This window comes from Dipodomys merriami, unplaced genomic scaffold (genome assembly GCF_024711535.1).
Source record: "Dipodomys merriami isolate MVZ:Mamm:240054 unplaced genomic scaffold, mDipMer1.0.p SCAF_62, whole genome shotgun sequence".
NCBI lineage: Eukaryota > Metazoa > Chordata > Mammalia > Rodentia > Heteromyidae > Dipodomys > Dipodomys merriami.
In genome coordinates, this window is record NW_027206202.1 from 3,791,927 (window position 1) to 3,810,098 (window position 18,172).

The following is an 18,172-nucleotide window of genomic DNA, read 5'->3' on the forward strand; positions in this document are numbered from 1 at the left end:
TAATTTAGAGAGGAATCGAAGAATCTAAAATTCTCTTGCATCTTGAATAGCATTTCTTATTTCATAGCCTGCTTCTCCTCGTTTTTTTGTCTTCCCATATGAGAAAGTAGGGCAGTTATTATTATCATCCCCAGTTTACAGATGAGGAAACAGAAGGACAAGTAACAATGCAGTCCCCGAGAGCCAGGCATTCTGACTTCCAAACTCCAGATTCTACTCCTGTGTCAACGCTGGTAATGTCTCCCTGGGCCACCAAGCAGGTGACACAGACTATACACAGAGAAAGCCATCTGTCTGAGATGGGGGTGCAGGCTTTCTGTAGGCTCTGAGCCATGGGAAAGATATTTGGTCTGCAGTGCTCATTTCAGACTGGACTTCTAGGAAAAAAAATTTTTAAAGTTATAGTATGGGGCTGGGAAGGTGTCTCAGTGGTAGAGTGCTTGCTTCGCATGCATGAGGCCCTGGGTTCGATTCCTCATCACCATATAAGCAGAAAAAGCCAGAAGTGGCGCCGTGGCTCAAGTGGTAGAGCCCTAGCTTTGAGCTGAAGAGCTGAGGGACAGCACCCAGTCCCAGAGTTCAGGCCCCACCACTGGAAAAAAAAAAAAAAAAGTTATAGTATGGAGGGGCAAGTTAAAAACCTGAATCAAAAAGTTGTGAGCTAATGGCTCACACCTGTAACCCAAGCTACTTCAGGAAGCTGAGATCTGAGGATCAAGGTTTGAAGCTAAGCCCAGGCAGAAAGTCTGTTAGACACTACATCGAAGTGACCACCAAGAAACCAGAAATGGAAATGTGACTCAATGGGCAGCATTCCAACCTTGAAGAAAAAAAGGTAACAGGTCAGTACCCAGGCCCTGAGTAAAAGCCTCAGTACTGGCACACACAAAAGAAAGACGAAATCATTTGCCAAAGGCCATTTGGCTGGAGAGATTTTCTCACCTGAATTGTGAACAAGCCCAGTGGTTCCCCATGTGAGTGTGTTGGATCCGATGGCCTCCAGCACACCCGCTGGGGGTGGGGTTTCTGCAGGTGTGGCCCTGGGATTGGCTGATCTCATCAACCATGCAAGTCAGTTTCAAGACAAGTCCTGAGGAGGCACCACACATAGCCACTTGACCTCTTTCACTCCCGTGACCCGGAAGTGGCTAGTCCAGAAAGAGTACGAAGACAGGGGAAAAGATCTAGCTTATATCCTACTGCTCAAAGCATGGCACCCTCACTTGGAAAAATTAGAATCATAACCAAGCTCTAAACCCCTGAACATAAAACTATTCTTGAATATTTTTTCCTTTTACTTTTTTTTTTAGATTTTGTGCATGCCAGGCAAGCCCTCTACCACTGAGCTACATCCTCAAGCCCAAATGCCAGGTAATCTAATCTTCTTTATTATACTAGAGTTTATTATACAAAGTCTTGTTACAAGTAATTAGCTTGACAAGGCCGCTTTTGGCAAAAGCATTTGTTTTAAATGGTAAGAGCCTACTTGCTCTTGGAACACAGGATTCTCACCAGGCACTGGTGCTTCATGCTTGAACTACTAGTTACTCTGGAGACTGAGATCCAGAGGATCTTGGCTCCAAAGCCAGCCTAGTCTGCTAGACTCTGCCTCCATTGTTCTTGAGCCTGTAATGAGGCATACCATATGGCAGGACAGGTGTCTTAAAGGTGATTAACTCAGGAAGCACTGAGAGGAAGGAGCCAGCACTCCAATAACTCCCCACAATAACCTAACTTCCTTTCGCCAGACTCCTCCTCCTAACATGCCCACCACCTTCCCATAGGGCCAGTAGTTGGGAGCCAAGTCTTGAATACATGAGCCTGTGAAGACCTTCTTGATCCCAAGGATAACAGAAGACTCTACCTTGTCACCATGATGCTGCATGAATGACAGTAAAATAATCACCAAAATACACTGAATGTCTGGCTTCCTTCTCAATGTTTTCCTTGAGTCTACTTATTTAACCCTCACAACAGCTTGCATGGATACCATCACTCTGATTTTACAGGTAAAGAACAGACTAAAACATGTTAAGCAAATCGCATACTACTGTACATTGAGAAGTCACAAGGGCCGAGATTTGAACTTAGGTCCTTCTGAAGCCAAACCTTGTGGTGTACACCTGGACAGCCCAGTTTCTTCACTACAGGGCATTCAGGAAGAAGTAAGGGAAAAGAGGCCATCATATCTTTATGCCCCTATAAAGGATTTAAATCAATTCTGCAAAAGCTCTGTCTGTCTCTGTCTATCTCTGTCTCTCTGTCTTTCTCTGTCTCTCTCTCAGAGCAGTTAGAGGTAGACTTTTGTAGGAGACATAGTGAAATTATGATCCATAATTACATAGTAAGCCAAGTAAGTCCTCAAATGCTGATGCTGACTTCTTCCCTATTCTCCCATGGTTCCAATATTGGCAGAGAGATGATCCTAAATGATAACTCCAAATTCAGAAATGCGAAAGGCAAATAAGGTCGGAGCAATGCTCTAGACGGCATTGACCAAGGACAATTATTGCCCAAAGGGATTTGAACCCTATTGATAATTCAGCCAGGAAATTCTGCCTGGAGAGGCGATGGATCATTTGCTAGTCAGAGGTTATAGAGACAATGAGTCAGCCAGGCTCACAGTCTGTCACTTCACATTCCACAGTGGTACTTGTCATACCCGACAACTAGCCCACACCTGGTGCTATTCACCATGTGCAACTGAAAGCAGATAGCTGTTTCCTAGATTGAAAAAAAATAGTCTTCACTACTATACCAGGGCGGGATGGGAGTAGGGGTGGGAATTAAAACCAAGCCATGAGCCCCAAACTCAAATGTTTTTTACAGAAATGAGTGGCCATGGACAAAGGGAAAGCAAGACAAATGACTGGCCACATGCTTTATTAATTACTCATAAGGGTTTTATATTCTGGATTTCAGATGTTTTGACATCTAGGGTCATACCAACCCTGCAGAGACTGCTGATTCTAGGATTAGCCAAATCAACTCCCCGAGATAGAAAATGACAGCTTCTTGCTCCTTTCACATACAAATTAATCAATCCAAAATCCAGAGACCTCACACACATTACCCCCCCTCCAAAGAAACACCAAGTTATTCCACCCTGGACCACTACACTCTTTTCCTAATCACTACACACACACACACACACACACACACACACACACACATACACACACACACACACACATACACACACACACACACACACACACACACACACACACACACACAGGCCACTGGACTCATTCAAACTAGTCCTTTCTAGATCTGTTTACCCTGCCTTTCACACAACCAGACATTCTCTATCTTCTGATCCCCTCACCCTGTGCCTCTCCATGTACCCCTCAACTTCAGGGTACAGTGTGGAATATCCTCTTCTCTTGGGAATGTTACATTTTAAAACACATGCCCGTATATAATGGTTCTTAATCTTTACTAGCTGATTATTGTTAAATAAGAATCCACAACACCTGCCCACTCCTGCAATCCTAGCTACTCAGGAGGTTTGAGATCTGAGGCTTGTAGTTCTAAGCCAGACCAGGCAGGAAAGTTCCCAAGACTCCTATCACAGGTACTCAAAAGTCCATTAAGTAGAGTTGGGCAGAGCACACTAGTCTTGCTTGAGCACAAAAGGTCAAGGATAGCACACACACACACTGCACACATGCATGTGTGTGCACTTGCACACGTGCATGCATGCGCGTGCGCGTGCACACACACACACACACACACACACACACACACACACACACACACTTTGTGAAAAGCCAGAGAACTGATTTTTTTTCAGTCATAGGGCTTGGCTGTTATCCCTGAGCTTTTTCAGTCAAGGCTAGTGCTCTACCACTTTGAGCAACAGCTCCACTTCCAGTTCTTAGGTAGTTCATTGGAGGTCAGAGTCTCACAGACGTTCCTGCCTAGGCTAGCTTCAAACCACCATCCTTAGATCTCAGCCACCTGAGTAGCTAGAATTACAGGCCGGCAGCCACCAGTGCCTGCCCTGATTTTTATTTTATTTTAATCTCTGAAAATTCTGAGGTCGATGAACAATTACACTTGAACAGATTGTGTAGTTCACGTGTGTATTCAAATCCTGGACAGCTGAGGAAAAAAAGAGCCAAAGAAAATGGAAACATCAGACTCTCTGAAATCTATGGTCCCCATCCTCATCCTACTGGAATTGGCCAGACTACAGTAAACACATCACTGTGGATTGGAGACTTGATATCAAGTTTTTCCAACCTGACTTCCCCATAAGAAATGCCTTTTACCTTGCAGCATATACACACACATCTCCCATCTACTCATCTTCCTACATGAAGTAAAAATGGTCCCCTGACTGAGTCATAGGTGCTCCTACATTTTCTATTTTATTCTATTCAGTTTCATTTGGTATGATGCTACCAATGACCTACATATTGATTTTTTACCACCAGTCTGTGGATCTTAAACCAGAGGTTGAAAAGAAAGAAATCAGAGATGAATGCCAACAATCCACCATAGTATAGATAAGGAAACTGAGATTCAGAGAGGGTTGGGATTTGTCCCTTATTCCACAAGACAAATGGCAGACCCACACCTAAATTACTGAATCAAGATCATTTCCCCGACATATTTATAAACCTACATGTTTATAGAAATATGTGTGAATGAGCCAGAGTTTGCAGAAAGAAGATAGCATAAACATACCCACAAATGTACACACACATTTATATTTGGTTATGTAACTTCAAATGTTCACAATAACTTAGATCATGACTCAGGTAACATACAGACATAGGATAGTTAACTGCTGAACTGGTTAAATAAGTTCCAGATTATTGTTGTCATATCTGATGCCAAAGCTTAAGGTCCACAGAGAGCCAGAATACATGGAGCCCAGAGGACAGACAGGAGCCATGTCTGTTTGCCTCAGTTCTGACCTCAGTGGCCCCTGTGTGTGACAGTGGAGGGAAAAGGCACTTGGCTGTGGATTAGTAACACATTGTGTTAGTCAGCTTTCTGTCACTGTGACAAAAGACCTGTGATGAATCAGCTTAAAAAGAAGAAGTTTATCTTGTTGTATGGTGTCACTTCATGGTCCATGGTCCCTACTGCTTTTGGCCCTGGGCTAAGGCAGAGCATCTTAGTGGGGAGTGCCCACTGGTGGTACTAAGAAGCCAAGAGAGCATCAGGAAGAGGATGGAGTTATTCAAGGGCATAATAACCTAACTTCCTTTCACTAAGCACCACCCCTTAAAGGTCCCACCAGTTCCCAATAGCCACCACAGGATCCCACCAAGCCTTCAGTACACAAGTGTTCAGGGGAACACATTCCAGATCAAAACTACAGCATGCATAGACCCAGGAAGTCAGAGAAGTTGAAGGAGGATTCAGAGGAGATCCAGTCACTTAGCCTCTGGCTAAGGAGACACCGCTAGCAACCGGCAAGAACAGTGAGCTAGAAAAGGGCTGTGTCTTCACATCAGCTTCTAAATCTGCAGAAATCTCCGCAGCCCGCCCTTTCCTTATTGATTTAGAAAGCATGCTTATAGTTCACTTGTAAAAATTGAATATCTATTGCTTCACTTATTAGAATCAAGAATACACGGTATCCATAAAAGAGAAAAAAAAATAACACACTTGGTTTTTATTACACTCCCAGTTTGTGGTAATCTGAAGTTTTAAACTCGAGTTCTTATTTCCCAAATATTACTGCTTTATTATGGGAATCTTTCAAAGTTTATTCACATATGCATGCTGCTAATTGACAAGAGTTCTATGTCTTAACTCCGGGTTCAATTGATGCCCTCATTTTCTGCTCATCACGTTAGGCCTTCAATTTCGTTTTCTAAGATTTACTTGTTTTCATTCTCTTCCACAGCTGATGGAAAAATTCTTTGTGGGGCTTATGCATCTGTTGCTTGGCTTTTAATAAAATACTTCGACGACTCTGTATATCTGGAAAATATCTTTCTATTGCTTTCAAATTTAAGTAATAAATTTACTTTGGGAGCTACAACTGCCTCCCCTCAAACTGGGCATGTGGGTTAGTTTCCACGATAAATTGTTAAATGAAAAAACGAAGTGGAAAAATATGTTATATATCCATATGTTTGACTATCCCATCCATTTAGGGAAAGGAGAGAGAAAAACACAGTCACACTAACACGTACACACTCTAGCTAACATATGTGTTAAGTGGGCACATTGTACATATTCAATTGTGTCCATTAACATGATGTGTTAATATGTTAATGTTAAATTGATATATTCAATGTCATCATACAGAAATATACAATTTTATACTGGCTATTTATGACATTGTTAACTATATTAACATAAAAAAAACAGTAAACCAAGACCTAGAGTTTTTGTTGTTGTTGTTCCAGTCCTAGGCTTGAACTCAAGACCTAAGCACTGTCCCTAAACTTTTTTGCTCAAGGCTCACATTCTACCACTTGAGCCACATCTTCACTTGCAGCTTTTTTGGTATTTGGTAGCTCATTGGAGACAAGAGTCTTGTGAGTTTTCCTGCCACCGCTGGCTTCAAAACACAATCCTCAGATCTCAGCCTCTGGAGGAGCTACAATGACAAGCCTAAACCACCAGCCCCCAGTAAGATCTAAGATGTTTAAAGTGGGAGAAGGAACAAATATGCAAGTGGAATTAGAGATCGAAAATAGACTTCTCTGAATAGACCTTGTATGATAGTCCTTTGAATCCATGTTAGTACTTTACATGATTGCCAAAGGAAATTAAATAAAGGAAAATACTATCACAGAGTCTGAAAAAAACAAGCAGATGAAGCTAGTTGTATGCTTGTTTGGCAGCCTCATCTCATCAAGTGATTCCCTAGCTCAGCAATTCCACTTTTCATTCCCAATGGACAAAGGATGAAAAGAGAGACAACAGCTGAGTCTGTTTCCAGGAAGATTCCTGTAGGTGACAGTGCTGGTGTTGATACTTAAGATAACAATAAATCAAATGAGTAATTACATCGTGTCATTGGGAACTGAGATCTGAGGTTTGGTTGAAAGGAGACACAGATGATAAGCTTGATATGTCCAGACAAAACTCATATATGCTTGATTTTTGAACTAGATATAGTCTTGATGGTATTTTTCATCTAAAAAAACACAATGCCCTTGCTCTATCCAGGGGAGATTCTAGAAGTAATGTCTAAGTCGGGAATACTGGGCATCCTTGGTACCAGGTTTGGTACCAGGTTTGCTGAAAAGAATCAGGGATCTTTGGAGGGACAGGAAGCTCCGTATCTAGGGCAGGAAATGTAGAAGATGAATCTGGAACTATCATTTTCTTAATTAGTAGATAGTGTATTTCCCATCTTCTACCTGACAATTGCAATGGTCTCCCCCTTTAAAGCTGAAACATTGTATCAGGTTGAGGCCTGCACTACTATTTTTCTATTATCTGATGATCCTTCTGTTTAGGGATTCTTTTTAACTAATAGAATGTAGGTCCAGCATTACTCACATTCTTTATTTCATGGTACCACCTTCATTAGCTGACAGGGCCCTTCTCTTGCATTATATATTTATTTATTCCTTTTTAGTTTCACATCCCCTCTCTTTCTCCTTCCCTTTGGCAACTCTTTGGCTGTGTTAGATGTGTGTGGTCTTTTATTTCTACATGTCCTTGTAAAAGGGATCATGTTGTTTTATGCACACATATTTTTAATTCACATCACTGCTCTCATGCTGTGGCCTCCTTATGCTGAAAGGTAAAAGCCTTCCTACATTCAGCAACACATCAATATGGGTGCATTTAGCCTGTTGTTTCTACTGTGAATCCTGTTACATGGGGTGCACACCAGGCCTTTTAGCTGTTTGTACCTCCGTGACTGAAGTGCCCACTACCACGAACAAAGCTTTGATGGGTATCTTCAAGGTTGTCATTTTAGAAACCTAGGTGACACACCGGATCATATATACATATGTATATATAGATATATACATATGTATATATCTATAGAGAGAGAGAGGGAGAGAAAGAGAGAGAGAAAGAGAGAAAACAAAATGTGAGAGGCGAACAAGACACAAACCTGTCACGTCTGTGAATGAAGATGGCAGAACAAAACTCACTGCATTACAGCTGCTGAATAGTGGGGATGGTAGAGATAGAGGAAGTGAGCGTGAGTGAGGATTCCATATGTGTGAAATGTCATGGTGTGAAGCTTTGAACAATTGGTATCCACTAAACAAATGAATCGGAGGAATATAAAGTAGTTCCGGTTGGGGGAGAGAGCGTGAGTAGCAGAGGTGAGGGATAATGGAGAAGTCAACGAAATGTGGTTGAAGTACTTTATGCTCATGTGTGGAATATGGAACTATGAAGTTCGTTGAGATTGGTTTGAGAAGGGCAAATGAGTGTGAGCAACACAGGGGCTGAGTCTGAGCAAGGTCTGTTGTATGCCTCTTTGGACAGGTCAAAAATGAAACCCTTTGCACAACTAATGGATGTTAATATTTTTTAAATGGGGGTGGGGGGAAGAAATCTATGTGGTAACTTCTGGGGGGAAAAAACATCCAGAAGTGAGAATGTTGGGTGGGTCTTGCTCTAACTGTGCACTTAACTTGACAGAGTTCCTAACACTGGTTGGTGTTCAGTGGCTGGGCAAGTTGGTCTTCACTGGCAATGCATGAGGTCTCTCTCAGGGTCCCTACCCACAAACCTGCTTCTTCTGATATTTCCATTTTGCTCAACTCATTCTCCTATGATTGTGTTTGCTCGTGTATGTGCATATGTGCTTGTGTGTATGCAAGTCCTAGGGTTTGAACTCAGGGCCTTGGCATTCTCCCTGAGTATTTTTGCTCAAGGCTAGAGTTCTACCATGAGCCACAGGGCCACTTATGGATTTTTGATGGTTAATTGGAGATAAGAGGCTCATGGACTTTACTGCCTTGGTTGGTTTCGAACAGTGATCCTCAGATCTCAGCCACCTGAGTAGCTAGGATTACAGGAATGAATAATCCTATAGCCAGTGCTCAGCTTACATTTTCTTTCTTCTTAGGCAGGAATCACATGTTGGTAGAAGCCATATGCTAAGAGACAAAGTAGGGAGCAATCTGGGACAGCCAGCCAAGACACCTGGCTACTGAGAATTACTCTACAGATACATTCCAGCCATTCTATTTACCTTGTGCTTGCATGCTTGTATGCTTTCCTCCTCCTCCTCCTCCTCCTCCTCCTCCTCCTCCTCCTCCTCCTCCTCCTCCTCCTCCCCCTCCCCCCGCCCCTCCTCCTCCTCCTCCTCCTCCTCCTCCTCCCTTGTGGCATCAATGCTTACATGTATTGGGGATGGAGTTGATTATTTTGTTTATTTTCAGTGAAGAACTGCCTCTTCCAAGTTTTCAACCTTATGAGTTATTGTTCATTTTTCTTCTAACCCTTTCCCTTCCTCTCCCTGCTCTTCTACACCAGCACCTTTGTGTGTTACTGATAGCATCTGCTGATACAGTTCCTAAGTCACTTATTATCATAGTGTGGCATTTTAATGGACTCGTGGAGGGTTCTAGAAGCCACTCATGCTCCTGGTTTTACAGATACCATGTGTGGCACTTACATTTGGAAAAAAAAAAAAATGTGCATGCTGACTGAGCCCAGTGAAGTACTATCTTCTCTGGGTAAAATGACTTGGTTTGGCCAAATGTAACTGTGCTTAGCAGATATTTTTCATAGATTGTAGTTTTGAAACTTCAAGTCTTTCCTAAAGTTTATTGAAGCCAGAATGGCTACTTTCTGAAAAGGTTTTGGTTCTGACTCATCTCGGAGAAAAGAATAAGAGGCTGTAATTAATAAGAGATTTTGGAGAGACTAGATTGGGAAAGTCTAGACTTAAAAAAAATCAAGCCGGTTTTGCAGGGCAAATGACATAGCTAGCAAGATCAATAGAAAGCCCACGGACTGGGAGAAGATCTTTACTAGCCATACAACGGACAAGGGTCTCATATCAAAAATATACTTGGAACTCAAAAAATTAAACCCCCCAACAACAAATCCTCAAAGAAACAACTGCCCAATAAATAAGTGGGCTAAAGACTTAAAGAGAAACTTCTCTGAAGAAGAAAGAAGGATGGCCAATAGACACATGAAGAAATGTTCAACATCCCTAGCCATAAAAGAAATGCAAATCAAAACAACATTGAGATATCACCTCACCCCAGTTAGAACGGCAAAAATCAAGAACTCTAACAACAACAGATGCTGGAGGGGATGTGGACAGAAAGGAACCTTACTTCATTGTTGGTGGGAATGTAAACTTGTTCAACCACTTTGGAAAGCAGTATGTAGGTTCCTCAAAAGACTTCACATAGAACTCCCCTATGACCCAGCAATCCCACTTTTGGGCATTTACCCAAATGTTTACAAACAAGACCACACTAAAGCTACCAGCACAACAATGTTTATTGCAGCATTATTTACCATAGCTAAGATATGGAACCAACCCAGATGTCCCTCAGCAGATGAATGGATCAAGAAAATGTGGTATATATACACAATGGAATTCTATGCCTCCATCAGAAAGAATGACATTGCCCCATTTGTTAGGAAATGGAAAAACTTGGAAAAAATTATATTAAGTGAAGTAAGCCAGGCCCAAAGAAACATAGGTCCCATGGTTTCCCTTATTTGCAATATCTAGTATATGTATGAGTCAAGCGGAAAAGGTCAGATAATGTGAGGTCAGGAAAATGAACCCTTAGATATGTATTTTAATGTTTTTTTCTTTCATGCATGTGTTTCTAACGCATTTATAAGATTATCTCTTTGTTGCTTTGTATGTCCCTCCCCCACAGTATAACCCCTGCTTTCACTATATTTGATGTCAGTATAACTTGTGGAGGAGATGGGGAAAAACCAGTTGTTTAAGGATACAGGTGGACCTGTTGCAACAATGAGAAGTACAAGTTGTCATGTCCAAAACGAGCTTTACAACATCTGTGCGGAGGGGGGGGTGGGGGAGGGAAGGAGAAGGATTGGGATTGGGGGGAGGGGGGAGGCTGGGAAGGGATGTGAAGGGTAAACCAAAGGAGGAGGCTGCAATGCTTGGTAAGAAATGTACGCATTATCCTGCCCATGTAATTGTAACCCCTCTGTACAGTATGTTCACAAATAAAATAAAATTTTAAAAAAAAATCAAGCCGGGCACCAGTGGCTCACACCCATAATCCTAGCTACTCAGGAAGCTGAGATCTGAGGATTGTGGTTGAAAGCCAGCCCTGGCAAGGAAAGTCCATGAGACGCTTATCTCCAGTTAACCACCAGAAAACTAGAAGTGGTGCTGTGGCTCAAGTGGTAGAGCACTAGCCTTGAGCTGAAGAGTTCAGGAACAGTGTCCAAGCCCAGAGCTCAAGCCCCATGACACACACACACACACACACACACACACACACACACACACACACACAAACACACACACACACACACACACACTTTGGCTCTAGCAAGCAGCACTATAAACTGGGAGATGAGGAGGAGGTAGAGGCAGCCTAAAAAGAAGCAGGAAGACCACTGAAGCTTTCCGGGAAGCCAGGGCCTGAGAGATAAGATGAAGATAAGATAGGCAGTTCTTTGACAATAATTTGATATGACTGGAGAGAGAAATAGGAGGAAGAGAAGTAAGCAAAGACAGAAGCTTTGGTGCCCTACACTCTGGTTTATGATGGTTTGGAATAAAGCGTCCCACCCTGCCCCTCCAAAAAAAATAACATGCACTGAAATCTTGGTTCCCAATTCAGTAGTGTGCAGAAGTGGAGATTTGGGGACACGATTGGATCATGAAGAGTCTGAGCTCATCAATTAATTACCTCAAAACCGAATGAGATGTTGGGAAATGATAGAACTTTAGGAAGTAGGGTCTGGTGGGAGGAAGTAGGTGACTGAAGGTGGATTCTTGAAGATTGCATTTATCCCTGTCCCTCCCCCCCATTTTCTTTTTTTGGGGGGGAAGGGGGTCCGGTCATGGGACCTGAACTCTGGGCCTGGACGCTGTCCCTCAGCTCTTCAGCTCAAGGCTAGCACTCTACCACTTGAGCCACAGCGCCACTTCCGGCTTTTTTCTTTTTGCTTATGTGGTGCTGAGGAATCGAACCCAGGGCCTAGGCATGCAAGGCAAGCGCTCTACCACTGAGCCACCTTCCCAGCCCGCTCCCCCCATTTTCTGTCTGGATGTGAAAAGCTCTGCTCCACCCCTCCGCACTTCCTGCCACTGTGGGCCCAGAAACATGGGGCCAAGAGACCGTGAGCTGAAACCATGAGCCAAAATACATTTTTCCTCATTTTTAAGTTGTCTCAGGTATACTGTCAGAGTGACAGAAAGCTGACTCATACAGTTGTGGGGGGGGGGGAGAGAAAAGAAAGAGAAAATCCTAGGAAAGAAAAAGTGATAGATACTAGGGAGAAAACAATCGTTGAAGGGCAAAGAGAGTTTTCAAAAGGGAAATAGCCCTCCCCAATGATAAAGGGAGTCAGATAAGGTTTGCGGGGCTTAATGACCTGAGAGTCATTAGATTACTCTCTAATGAGACCAATAGAGTGGCTATCTGGAGACTGAGTTGCAAAAAGAAGGGTTGGCCAAGGCATAAAACTTTAAACTGAAAGATAACAGAATGGCTGTAAACAGGAAAGATATAGAAATGGAATGTGGCTAAACAGAATCTCTTCAGTAATAGTTTGTGGGGAGCTTACGATATCCCAGAGCAATTGTCACTCGTGTTTCTATGGAGACTTAGCTTGGAACAGCCTCATGTCAAACTCATCCTGCGAAAGCATCCCGATTCTACTGGTGAGGAAACTGGAACAGAGAAAGGCAACTTCCAAAGGAAGTAGCTCCACCACTCAGGTCTTGCATCAACTCCATTTCAACCACCTCAAAAGAGGAGAGTGGAGGAGAGCTCAGCATCTCACCCAAGCCCAAACCCAGGCCAAATACTAGGCTGAAATCCATATTTTCATTTCCAATGGGCTAAAATTACAGAATCCACTAGGCTTCCTGTGGGTTTCCAGAACGTTTTCCCTGCCCAGGTATATTTCCATGCCAGGCATATCTTAGCTAAGTGCCTGAATTAAACATTTTACAGCTTAAAAGAATATGGAAGCTGGGTGTCGGTGGCTCACACCTATAACCCTAGCTACTCGGGAGGAGGCTAAGGTCTGAGGATCACAGTTCGAAGCTAGTTTGGGCAGAAAAGTCCCGGTGAGACTCTCATCTCCAATTAACTACTCAAAAACTGGAAGGGGAGCTGTGGCTCATATTCCATATATATATATATATATGGAATGAAGGGAGACTGATCAAGATGCACTGTATTCATAAACTACTTTGTGAAGTAGTACCTCCTTTCTACAACAACTTAAAACTAACTAAAAAAAAAACTAATAAAAGAATATAGGAGTTGAGTGTTAGTGGTTCACACCTGTCATCCTAGCTACTTAGGAAGCTGAGATCTGAGGATCAAGGTTCAAAGCCAACCCAGGCAAGAAAGTCTATGAGACTCCACCAAAAAGCCAGAAGAAGAGCTATGGTTCAAATGGCAGAGCACTACCCTGGAGCACAAAAGCTCAGGGAACAGTACACAAGCCCCTGAGTTCCAGCTCCAGGACTAGCACCAAAATAAAAGGGAAAAAAAAAAAGAGTACGGAACACTGAACCATTTATAAACACTCCTTCTGCAGGAGGGAGGAAGAAGGCGTGAGGTGGTATCAGCAAATTATTTGTTGTCATCCCTCTCAGGAAACCTCTATGCCTGGGTAAAAACGTAGTTGGAGCCTCAACTCCCTTATAGAAAAGCAATCTCTCCAAATGCACTACCATTTCTGCTGAGCCACTGAATAACTTCTGCCTGCCCGGGACAGGGACAGCCTTAAGGTGATGTGATAGATGCCAAGCAAATAATCAATCAATACACTGCTTAAGTCTTCGTCTATCAGTTTGGCATTGTGGGGACTAATTAGATGATAAAATGTGATGAATGTGTATTAAAGTCAGCCTCTCTCTGGAAACTCCCAGGGGGTCCTTGGCCATTTTCTAGCTGACCTTTTAGAGCTCAGCCTTATTGTATGTGAATGCAATTAAATCAATTTGTCAGATATTTGCATTCGTCTGGCTTGTTCAGAATTCAATTATTCAGTGTCACTTTACTGCCCTTCCGAGGCCTGTGGATTGGCTGGTGTTCAAGTGGTGGAGAAAGGCAAGAATGGGTAATCGTGTCTGGATTCAGGCCTGCAGATGCCTTCCTTCCAAGGGATTTCTAAGATCCAGCTTACCGTGATTCTCCCAAACCTTGCAGGAGATTAAAATTTTAAAAAAATAAAATAAAATAAAACAGGTTCTCAATACACAGAGCTTGAATCCTGGCTCTGTTGCTTGCTCAAAGGGTGACTGGGACAAGTCGTACAACCTGTGTGAACCTCGGTCTCCCCAGCTTCCTGGTGGAGTTGCTTTATAGTGAGTTCTCTGTGACATAGATCTGGAGAATGGTGTGTGTCTGTGTGTGTGTCTGTGTCTCTATGTGTGTATGTGTGTGTCTGTGTCTGTGTGTGTCTGTGTGTCTGTGTATGTGTGTGTGTGTCTGTGTGTGTGTCTGTGTCTCTATGTGTGTCTGTGTGTGTGTGTCTGTGTCTGTGTGTGTGTCTGTGTCTCTATGTGTGTATGTGTGTGTGTCTGTGTGTGTGTCTGTGTGTCTGTGTGTGTGTGTGTGTGTGTGTGTCTGTGTGTGTGTGTCTGTGTATGTGTAAGTGTTTTCTTGGGTGGAGACAGAAGCAACCTCTGGTAAGACAAGGATGCAGCAGGAGAGAAGAAGCAATATGGGCTGAGTTCATGAGCAGGCAACCTCTGTGACTACACTGTGACTACAATGGACAGTCCCCATCTGTCTGGGGACTGATGGACGGTGGAGTAGAAGATCCAGCAGAGAAGACTCTATCCATGGAGTACATTCCCACCAATTGCCACCCACTGTGAGTGGACAGTTGCCTTAGATCACCTTATGGCCTTAGCAACCCTGGCTGAGTATCCTATCATGGCCAGAGGAAATCCTTGAGTAGCAAGGCATGGGCATCAGAATATGGCCGAGACACCACAGCACACACGATACAGGATGAGCATTGTCAGGGCAAAGGACTGAACATGTATGTAAAGTCCTTATGAGGGGTATAGAATAAAGTACACTGCATATGAGACTCGACATTAATAGCACTTGATACAAATACTACTTGATTGTTGCTAGGGATATGTCAATCTAGGGAAAGGACTTTTCTTAGTACCGGAATCCAACTGTGATCCTGATTTGATGGCAAAGGGAAAACCACTGAACTATAAAACTTTTGTAGGGGAAGTGAAGGGTGAAATCATGGAAGGCTTCATGGAGGAGCTGGCATTTTAACTGGGTTTTGAAAGGTAAGTAAGTAGGTGTTCACCAGCATACAAGGGGAGTAAAGACACTTTAAGCAGGAGGAAGGGAGAATGCAAAGATGGGAAGACATGACAGAATGTATGTTTTGGTCAATTGCTTTGAGTTTAGAATGACTAAACTGTGGGATGGGAGAGAGCTTTGTCCTGATGGCAGAACTCAAGTACTGAGAGAATTTCCGTAGTTCAAAAGCATTATAGTACTGTATTGTCCTATAAGAAACAAGTAGCTACTGGATGTATTAATGCTAAGCTTTTAATAGACTCTTTGATGACACACAAAGGAAACCATTTGTGACAGAAATAATTTAACGAACAGAAGTTCGAAGTATCTCCTGCTCAGGAATAAGAGAAAATACGATAATATTTTATGTGAAAAGGACTTCTGGGTTTTCATCCAGCCAGCATGTTACGATTCTTCAAAGAAGAAAAAGAAAGAAAGAAGTTAATTCAATCTCAGACTGCATTAATAGAAATAATGTCATGTTCAGATCAAGGAAGGGATGGAACCACACTTCTGCATTGTCTGAGGGCTCAGGAAAGCAGGTGTCCAATTCTAAATGACAGATCTTTGAAAAGAGACTGGTACACTGGAGCAAACATGGGAAAGAATAAGCAAAATGCTAACTGTCCAAAAGCCATGTAGAAAGGAGAATGGCTGAAAAGACAGATCAGCGTGGGTAAGCTGCAGGAGGGAGACTTCGGGAACATTCCTGAGCTGACTTCTATTGTGAAGAAGAGATGTGAATTCCTCCAGATGAACCACTCAGAATCTGAGAATCCAAACCCCAGTGAAGCAAGGGGAACTAAGCAAAGCTGATGGGAGGAAGTTCTCCATTCCCGGGTGGATTTAGCTGTAGACAAGGATAAATGCTCGTGTAAGACATTCAGAGGAAATGCCAGTTCTTAGAATGGCATCAAACTCTAAAGAGCTTTGACAACCAAGATTTGATGCCATGCAAGGGGAATCTTGCAGGTGATGCCATTTCTAGTGTTTTGTTTTGTTTGATCGGTCATGGACCTGGGCACTGTCCCTGAGATCTTCAGCTTAAAGCAAGCGCTCTATCACTTAAGCCACAGCACCACTTCTGGCTTTCTGGTAGTTAATTGGAGTCTCATGGACTTTCCTGCCCTGGCTGGCTTTGAACCAGTCCTCAGATCTCAGCCTCCTGAGGAGCTAGGATTACAAGTGTGAACCATCAGCAAAAGGTTTCTTTGTGAAGTCAGGTGCAAAGGATTGGATTAAGTGCATGAGAAAAAAGAGGAAAAAAATATTTCTTTTTTTGTATTTGTTTTTTGCCAGTCCTGAAGCTTGAACTGAAGACTTGGATGCTATCCCTGAGGTGTTTTTTATTGTTGTTGTTGTTGTTCTTGGCTGGTGCTCTACCACTTGAGCCATGCCTCCACTTCCAGCTTTTAGCTGCTTAATTATAGGCAAGAGTCTCACAGACTTTCCTGGCCCGACTGCTTTCAAACGATGATCCTCAGATCTCAGCCTCCTGAGTAGCGAGGATTCCAGGCGTGAGCCACCCACACCCAACAAGTGTTTTCTTTTATTGTTGAAGGGAACTGACAGGAATCAGGATCTGCTCTAGGTCCCGAATATTGACTATTACTTTAGCAATTTTCTAGTATTCATAGCACACAAAGAACATGAGGAGGAAGAAGAGGAGGAGGAGGTGGAGGAAGAGAAGATGGAATGGAGGAGAGAGAGAAACTAGGAACATCTACAATTTGCTGAGTGTGTATGTGTTATTGAGTGTTCCTACTCAGCATCTTTAAGTTTATAAAGTCTTTGAACTTCAGGATGGTATTTCTTTGGCTTACCCTGTGCTCTTGTGTAGTATAGCATTATTATAATCATGTAACAGGCATATTGTTGCACTGTGATGTATCAAATACAGCTCTATATAAGGGAAAGTTTGATCGATTTTCTAAGGGAGGTATACTCTTTGCAAAGGCACAATAAAGTTGCATTTTCTAGACTATGGGTAATACAAGTGACAATGAAATGTATGTAACACAAACCATGCTCATACTTCCTGCCCAACTGATTTTGGAAAAGGTCTAGCACATCCCAATAGTTTTAGGTGAGAGAAAGGGGAATGATTAGGCAGATTGTGATAAAAAATGTCCCATTGTGGGATTTCTTATTCCCATGATGTGCGGGGCTCCTGCCCAAATAGAAGTTCAAACGTTTCTTCTACCCACAATGCCCTGCATGCCTGTTCAACCAATGAAAAGAGCCAAAGGCACAGGTGGATCACACCTCTAATCATAACTACGCAGGAGGATGAGATCTGAGGGTCATAGTTCAAAGGCAGCCAAGGAAGGAAACTCCATGAGACTCTTATTTCCAATCAACCACCAAAAAGCCAGAGGTAACGCCGTGGCTCAACTGGTAGAGTGCTTGCCTTGAGCACAAAAGCTCAGGGACAGTATGTAAGTCCTGACACAGGAGAAAAAAGAGCTAGGGCAAGCCATGTACAAGACATCAAGCAAACATCACAAAGCCAAGGGGAGAAGCCCTGTGCTATAGTAACCGCCCTCCGGGGGGCTCCACTGGGCTCCTCTTTAGGCCCAGATCCTGAAGGAGAGCTTTCTTACTTTCTCTCACAGCTTTCCTTTCATTTTCAAATTCACTTGCTCTGTTTACCTTAAGCACTTTCCTGCCTTTTAATTCTTTAATGGGTGGAGCAAACAAATCTACTCTCCTAACCTGAATCACAGGGACTTCATTTTAACTTGAAAAAT

The 18,172-nt window shown here is 42.9% G+C and overlaps 1 long non-coding RNA gene across 1 annotated transcript; it reads left to right on the forward strand.

Moving 5' to 3' along the window:
• Positions 1-274: 274 nt before the first annotated feature.
• LOC138814900 (uncharacterized) lies at positions 275-1,903 on the forward strand. The gene is made up of 3 exons (XR_011368113.1): positions 275-842; positions 1,311-1,371; positions 1,785-1,903. It is a non-coding gene; the product is annotated as an uncharacterized lncRNA (long non-coding RNA).
• Positions 1,904-18,172: the final 16,269 nt, after the last annotated feature.